The following is a 7730-nucleotide window of genomic DNA, read 5'->3' as shown; positions in this document are numbered from 1 at the left end:
GTTTTCTTCTATCACCCTTTCCCATCCCCAGATGCCCTTCTACTAATTTGCTTCAGGGCAAAACAAGTGTCTATTCCCATATATAGTTTTTATATTCTTTTAGATATTGTCCTTTCATATTCAATTCACACCTGAGTTTTCTGTCTATATATAGTCCTTTTATCTGACATAAACATAGGAAAATTCTTATGAGTTACAAGTATCTTCTTCCCATGTGAGTTTTTGAATTTCCTTTTGGTCAATTGTATATTTCAAGGCAGTCTTCTCTTTTTCTTTTGTACCACTCTCATTTCTCTTTCCAATTTTCCCTCTATTTCTTTTACTTAATTATCTAAATCCCACTTGAATTCTTCCATAATCTGAGATCAATTCTTATTTTTCTTAGAAGCTTTGATTGTAGGATCTTTGAAATTATTTTCTTCTGAATTTGTGTTTTGATCTTCATCACCATGCCAACCTTCCATGCTCAGAACCTTTTTCAATTGTGTCCTCATTTTCCTAGTCTATTACTTGACCTTTAACTCTTTGTTAAAGTAGTGCTTTCTTTCCAGGTTGGAGAGTACACTGTCTTAAGCTTGAGGGGTTTTATAATACTGATTTCAGAGATCCTTTTAGGGATTTGAACACAAACACTCTTTTGTGCCCTGGAACAGTAAGGAGGAACTTTAGCTGTAAGTTCTAATGTGTTGAAGGACCAAAATTATTTCTCACTATATTAAGTGATCTATAAAGGCCTCCTCAAGTTGCCAATGCCAACTTCATCCATATTCACTCTTGGTTTGCTGGTTTCTCAAGGCTCCCTCATCCTAATGACGAGCCTTTCTTGTCACATTTTGTGTCTCTGACCTGAGAGATCTAGGAACAGACAGTTATGCAGCTAATTCAGAGATCCCTAGTCCTTTTGTGCCTTTGAGGACATCTGGGCTAGGATTAGAGCTGGTGCTGATACTGCTTGGACTGGAACTTTATAAGAGACTCCCATTCTGGGGCCACATGCCTTTTCTGATGACCATTTAAGTTTTATTTGGCTCTAAAATTGTTCTACTCCATCTTTTTGTTCTGATACTGTAAAATTTCATTAGAATTATTATTTAAAAGAATTTGGAGAGCTCTGACAGAGAACTTCCAAGTTTCTCCTTTGAATCCAAAATCTTTTCTCAACCTTTAATTGAAGGAAGCAGTGTATAAACCATTATCCAAAAGTTATAACAGAAATTTTTTTAGTGAAAAAAAAGTGTGCAGGTAGTGTTGTTTTGCTAATTTCTTTAAATGCTCTGAGATTTCCTTCACAAGTTCCTGATGTATTGCTTCCAAGCAAAAGAGGATCTCTATTTTTTGAAAGTTTAGGCACCACAACAATTTTTCTTCCACTGAAATACAGTTTCAGCATGGCATTCTTTGATAAAATAGGCTGGATTTATCTATATTAAAGGTTTTTACTAGACAAATACAGACAAATTTACAGACAAATAGGGTCTGTTGACCTTCATTTTTGGGGGAACTCTGGAAATTTCTTTGCTGCTACACTATCTACACTAGAAGCCTGTCTAGACACTTGAGGATTATAGAATTCTGTGAATTTTTAAATTGTGCAAATAATCATTGTTTGATGTAATTGTCTGTGTTCTTTTGGGGGACTTTACTTTTAAATCTTTAAAAACACTTCCAGCCTTGACTTGACTAATTATCAAGTTTACATGACTATTGTTCAGTCTCCTCATATATTTACAAACTTAATATTTTTCTCTTGATTTCATACAAGTGCTACCTTTTACATATTCCTTTCCCTAGGCAGCTTTCTCCACTATGATGTTCACAGACAATATCACAAGATTGAATTAGCTTGCTATCAATGATATTTTTGTCCTCTTTCATATTTTTATTATTTTTTATTTCCAACTGTGTTAGCTTATGCTTTTAAAATGTTTTACTTTTCTCTTCAGTAGCATGTTTGCATTGAGACAAAGTGAAAATATAAGAATCTTTGTCAAATTTAAGGAAAGAAATAGAAATTGACTTAGAAATGCTTCTCAGGTTCCCATCATCATTTTTGCTGCCTATCTAATGCAATGTCTTGTCATATGATATGTTTTGTGTAAGGAATTTTCATAATTTTTGAAATATGGATTTATTTGACAATCCTTTATATAAAGTTGAATGTTTCACAAAGTGATTTTTTATAAAGTGACAACTGATTGCTATTATGCTATAAGAAATTTTGAAGGATATAGTTTCAGAATGACGAGGAAAACTTTATGTAAACTAAAAGAAGAAGCAACTAACCATGAAACAAGTTATAGATAAAAAATATTATTTAAAAGTTAATAGTATCTGTGGACACATAGAGAACTAATAGATTTAGATTCCAAATTGAAAGATTTTTCTTCATTTCTGTTTTGTGTATTTGGGATTTTTTGAAACATAGCTAATTCAGCAATTTAATTTATATGACTTTATATTTTAGTGGATTTTGTATTTCTTGACTTCTCAATGAATCAAAGAGTCAGGGAGGGACAAAAATAGGAAATACAAATAAAATAAAATCTATATATAAAGGAAGTTTGATCAAGAAGTTTCATTTTAAAAAAGCAATATAGCTTGTACTACAAAGAGATCAAGGAATGACAAAATAATTCATATGTATAAATTTTTTTATAGAAGTCTTTTTTTGTGATGAAAAGATCCAGCAACATAGATTGTGCACATCATTTGGGAAATAACAGGAAAAATAGATTATCTGATTGAAATACAATACTTCTAAAATATTTATTATTCTGAAATATATTTTAAATATCTACTTTTTCTCAAGACTGTTGGGGAAATAGACATTTTAATCCTCTTCACTCAAAAGAAATTTTTGGTTTTACAAAAGCATCAAATATTTATTATGAAATGACAGAAAAATATCCTACAGTATATTTTGTTTGTTTCATTAAAAAACTATACTGAGACATTTTCCTCATTAAGTCAAAATTATTGAATTAAATATAGGATTATGAATATTTACAAAACAATTAGAGGTCCCAATGATATTTGAAAAAACAATACTGATTAATTGATTTTCAAAAAGTTGAACTTGAACAAGATTCATAAACACTTCCAGTATTTGTGGGTATTTTCTTCTCTCCTTGTATATAAGGTATGTTTGGTATAATTTTGTTAAAATATTAATGAATAATATTTATATTTATTCATTTGTTTCTCCCATAAATTTTGGGGAAGGATTTATACAGACTGCCAGTCAATAAACATCCAACAAGCCAGTAACTATGCTAAGTATTGGGAACACACACACACACACACACACACACACACACAAAGACAAAAACAGTCCTTGCCTTCAAGGAGCTTATGAGAATGCTAACAAAAAAATTATGTTGAGAAAATATACAAATTTATTAAAAGAAATAAAACATTTAACAGAGTTTAGGAAATGCTTTAAGTAGATGATGAATTTTAATTTGGGACTTAAAGGAAGACATAGAAGTCAATAGGTAGAGATGAACATGAAGGTCAGATAGTGAGGTTATATATATTTTTCTTAAAAATATAAAAAATGCATTTTGGGGCTGTTTGTGAATATCTAAGTAAAATTAAAAATAAGTGTCACAGCAAATCCCAATTTGTCATATCAAAATATTTTCCATTAAAATCCAACTTTGAACTTTTAGACTTTTTCAATTTTTTCAATTGAGCATTCAGAGTTACATGGTACCTGCTAACATTGTTGTAGAGTAAAAATCTGAAACACCAAAAACTCCACAACCTACCCTCAACTTCCAAAAATACAAATGATTTAAACATAACTTTGGGTAATGGTGATAAAAGGCTATGCAATAATTATCTTCTTATTATTTGCTCCTCACTTTTGGTCATCCAAATTTCACTAAAGCGAGAAATAACTAGCTCCTTTTTACCCAGTCATCCCAGCTCTATATTTCCACTCTTCAACTGTCTCACCACAAGTAGGATAATGTATTATATAGCTAAATTTATTGTGCTTCTTGAAAACTCAATAGGAAGTTGTGTAGTCAAGCAGTACATGACACACTTACAATTTCATTTAGGCATCATTTAGATAAAATTATCAGTAGTCACATATGTTTTACATAATTAGAAAATTCTTTGTTTTGTTCATTTTCTTTTTAAAAATATTTTACCATGGAAAATTCTTTGTATGACCTGGTAAGAAAGCTGCTAGTCCAATCCTGAAGCTACTCCATATTATATTATGTGAATTTATGGAAATAAACTCAAATTTCTATATAAATCATTTTGTACATGCATGCATAAATTTATACATGCATATTTCCTAGTCATCTTTTCCTAAAAAAGTTGCAGTATTTTCTATAGACAATAACCAGATGATTCACATAAAAAAACAAAATCAATGAAAAAATTTCCAAATTTTGCCGTGTTGGTACATTATAATCAGAACTCTACCTCAGAGAGTAAGAAATTCAATATGTACAGAGATGGGTTTCCCAACTTCCTATTAATGACAATTTAGCATGCCATTTTAAGGAGTCCTATCTGTGTAGGTAAGATAAATTAAATCAGAATGATATTCTAAATCAATTGTATGTGATTAAAATCCTCAACCCACCAAATTTGTAATGAGCAAAATTGTACCTATTAAAGAGATCCCTTTAATTAATTCATAATATTGTAGATTTTGAACTGGAAGGGATTTTTAAAAACCTAGTCTATAAATACTCTGCTTTTGCTAATAAAATATTAAGATCCAGATAACTGAAGTGATTCACTCATAATCACTCAGATATCAAATAGCACATTAATATCAGAACCAAGTTTTATGTGATTACCAAACTAGTAGAGTTTACACTGCACCATATTGGCTTTTGCATCCTTATCAACAGACATAATTTATTTAATTATCTGTGAAAATAATTTTGGAACTAAACCTTGTTGACATATGCTATGTAGGCATAATAATTTCAATCAACAAATATTATTAGAATATTAATTATATATTCATTTCAGAAATGAATTCCCATTGGTGAAGTTCTAATACATTTATATGGCCATTCCTTACTGATGCTTTTTTTTAATTTTTTTATTTTATTTTAATATCTTTTTATTGATAGAATGCATGCCAGGGTAATTTTTTACAGCATTATCCCTTGCATTCATTTCTGTTCCGATTTTTCTCCTCCCTCCCTCCACCCCTTCCCCCAGATGGCAAACAGTCCTTTACATGTTGAATAGGTTACAGTATATCCTGGATACAATATATGTGTGCCGAACCAAACAGTTTTCTTGTTGCACAGGTGATCACACCCTCCCTGACTTCTCAGGAAAGGAGGTGAAGAAAAGGAGGTGATCCCGACCCCCCTGACTTCTCAGGAAGGGAGGTGAAAGCACTAAAAAGGAGATAATCATGCCCTCCCTGACATCTCAGGAAGGGAAATGAACAGCACCAAAGGGAAGTGGGGGTTGCTAGTGGGTTTCTGGGCTGAAGGGTCTTATGCACAAACCCATCAGCATGAGAGGTATTACATAAGCACATAGCAATAATGCAGAGGCCATTAGTGATGACCCTCCCCACAGTCAGTGCAAGCTTGATGTGGTGTAACAAGCATGAATTGTACACGCAAGTAATGGTATAACAAACAATATAAATCAACATGGTGTTGTAAAAGATTGCCAGAAGTCCTAGAAGGAGAGTATGTAAACAGCAGTCACACATACGCCTTCTTCAGCAGCCAAGAGATAGTCCAAAACCAATCTATTGTCCATTGCTTCACATATCAGGGAATCCAATCATCCCCCTGAGTTTTTGAAGTCCTGCAAAAGTCTTTTTATGTCTTAGGGAATCCAATGATTCCAGCAGATTCTGAAGTCCTGTAACAGTCTTATCATTTCTCAGAAAATCCAATGATTCTTGAGGGCTTTCAAGTCCTACAACAATCTTATCATGTCTCAGAGTTGATGCACTGAGGTCCCAAGCACATTACAGTTAAGTATAAGAATGCTGATGAATTATGTGCATTTATTTTGTATCCTGCAACTTTGCTAAAGGTGTGGATTATTTCTAATAGCTTTTTAGTAGATTCTCTGGGGTTCTCTAAGTATACCATCATATCATCAGCAAAGAGTGATAGTTTGGTTTCCTCATTACCTATTCTAATCCCTTTAATCTCTTTCTCAACTCTCATTGCCAAAGCTAGGGCAGGGGGTAGAGGGAAAGAAAGGAAAAATTGGAACAGAAGTAATTGCAAGGGTCAATGTTGAAAAATTACCTATGCATATGGTCTGTCAATAAAAAGCTATAATAAAAAAGATATATTGAAAATATATATGTTTTCCCTATTTCCCTTTCTATAGTTCACTTGAGTTCTGTTTTTATGAATTAAATTTTCTGTTTAGTTTAGTTTCTTTCAATAGAAATGACTAAATGTGTGTTACTTCATTGAAGCTCCATCTTCTCCCCTGAAAGATGATGCTGAGTCTCTCTAGGAAACTCCTTCTTGGTTGTAACACCAGGTCCTTTGCCTTTGAATATGATATTCCAGGCTCTCTGATCCTTTATTGTAGTAGTTCTCAGATCCTGGGTAATGGTGACTGTTGTTCTTTGATATTTGAATTGTTTTCGTCTGGCAGCTTGCAGTATTTTTTCCTTGAGATTATAGTTTTTGAGTTTTGCATCAATGTTCCTTGGTGTTTTCTTGTGGGACCATTTTCCAGAGATTATCAATGGATTCTTTCAATGTTTATTTCTTACTCTGTTTTTAGAATATTGGGACAGTTTTCCTTAATGAATTCTAGTAAAATGCTGCACAGCATCTTTTTTTTTTTCCCCCCTTTGGTTATGGTCTTCAAGTGGTCTAATGATTTTAAATTGTCTCTTATGGATCTATTTTCATATTTTTCCCCATTTTTTCATTCTTTTTAGTTTATTTGACTGATTCTTGCTGTTTCACAAAGTCATTAGTTTCTATTTGCCCTATTGTAACTTTTAATATGTGATATTCTTCAGTTATCTTTTCTATTTCTTTTTCATTTGATGTATTCTACTGTTTAGGTAGCTGTAAAGTAATTTTCTTCAAACAATTTTTTCCCCTTTTTCAAAGTGTTGACTCTGTCATGCATATCTCTTAGTTTTTTTCTATTTTTTTCTTCTACCTCTCATTTGTCTTTTGAAGTCTTTTATGAACTTTTCAAAGAACTTTCTCTTCTGACTTGAGTCCATTTCATATCACCCTTTCAGATTTTTTCTGTGGACATACTGTCCTCCTCTGAGTCTATGTTTTGGTCTGTCCTGTCACCTTAGTAGCTTTCTTTGGTTAAGGTTCTTTTCTGTTTCGTGCTTATTTTATTTCTTTTTTCTTTTGGTATTTCTTTTCTCATTTATTTATTTTGCTTAGGCAATTGGGGTTAAGTGACTTTCCCGGGGTCACATAGGCAGGAAGTATTAAGAATCTGAAACCAGATTGGAACTCTAGTTCTCCTGAATTCATGGCTGGTGTTCTATCCACTAAACCATCTAGCTATTCCTTCTTACTTTTAAGCTGGAGCTCTGCTCCTGGATAACACGGCTCTTTCCCAAACTTCCTTTGCAGCTCTGAGTGTTGGCCTTAAGAACAGGGGCTCCTTGTAAGGTAGATTTCCTTTCTCTCCTCAGGAAACAGCCTAATTTCCTAGCATTTGCCTTCTGAGCTGGGACTAGAAGCTGTCCCATTGAAGTGCTCTTCTACTAAGCCAGAAAT

This window comes from Antechinus flavipes, chromosome 1 (genome assembly GCF_016432865.1).
Source record: "Antechinus flavipes isolate AdamAnt ecotype Samford, QLD, Australia chromosome 1, AdamAnt_v2, whole genome shotgun sequence".
NCBI lineage: Eukaryota > Metazoa > Chordata > Mammalia > Dasyuromorphia > Dasyuridae > Antechinus > Antechinus flavipes.
This window is presented reverse-complemented; position numbering follows the sequence as displayed.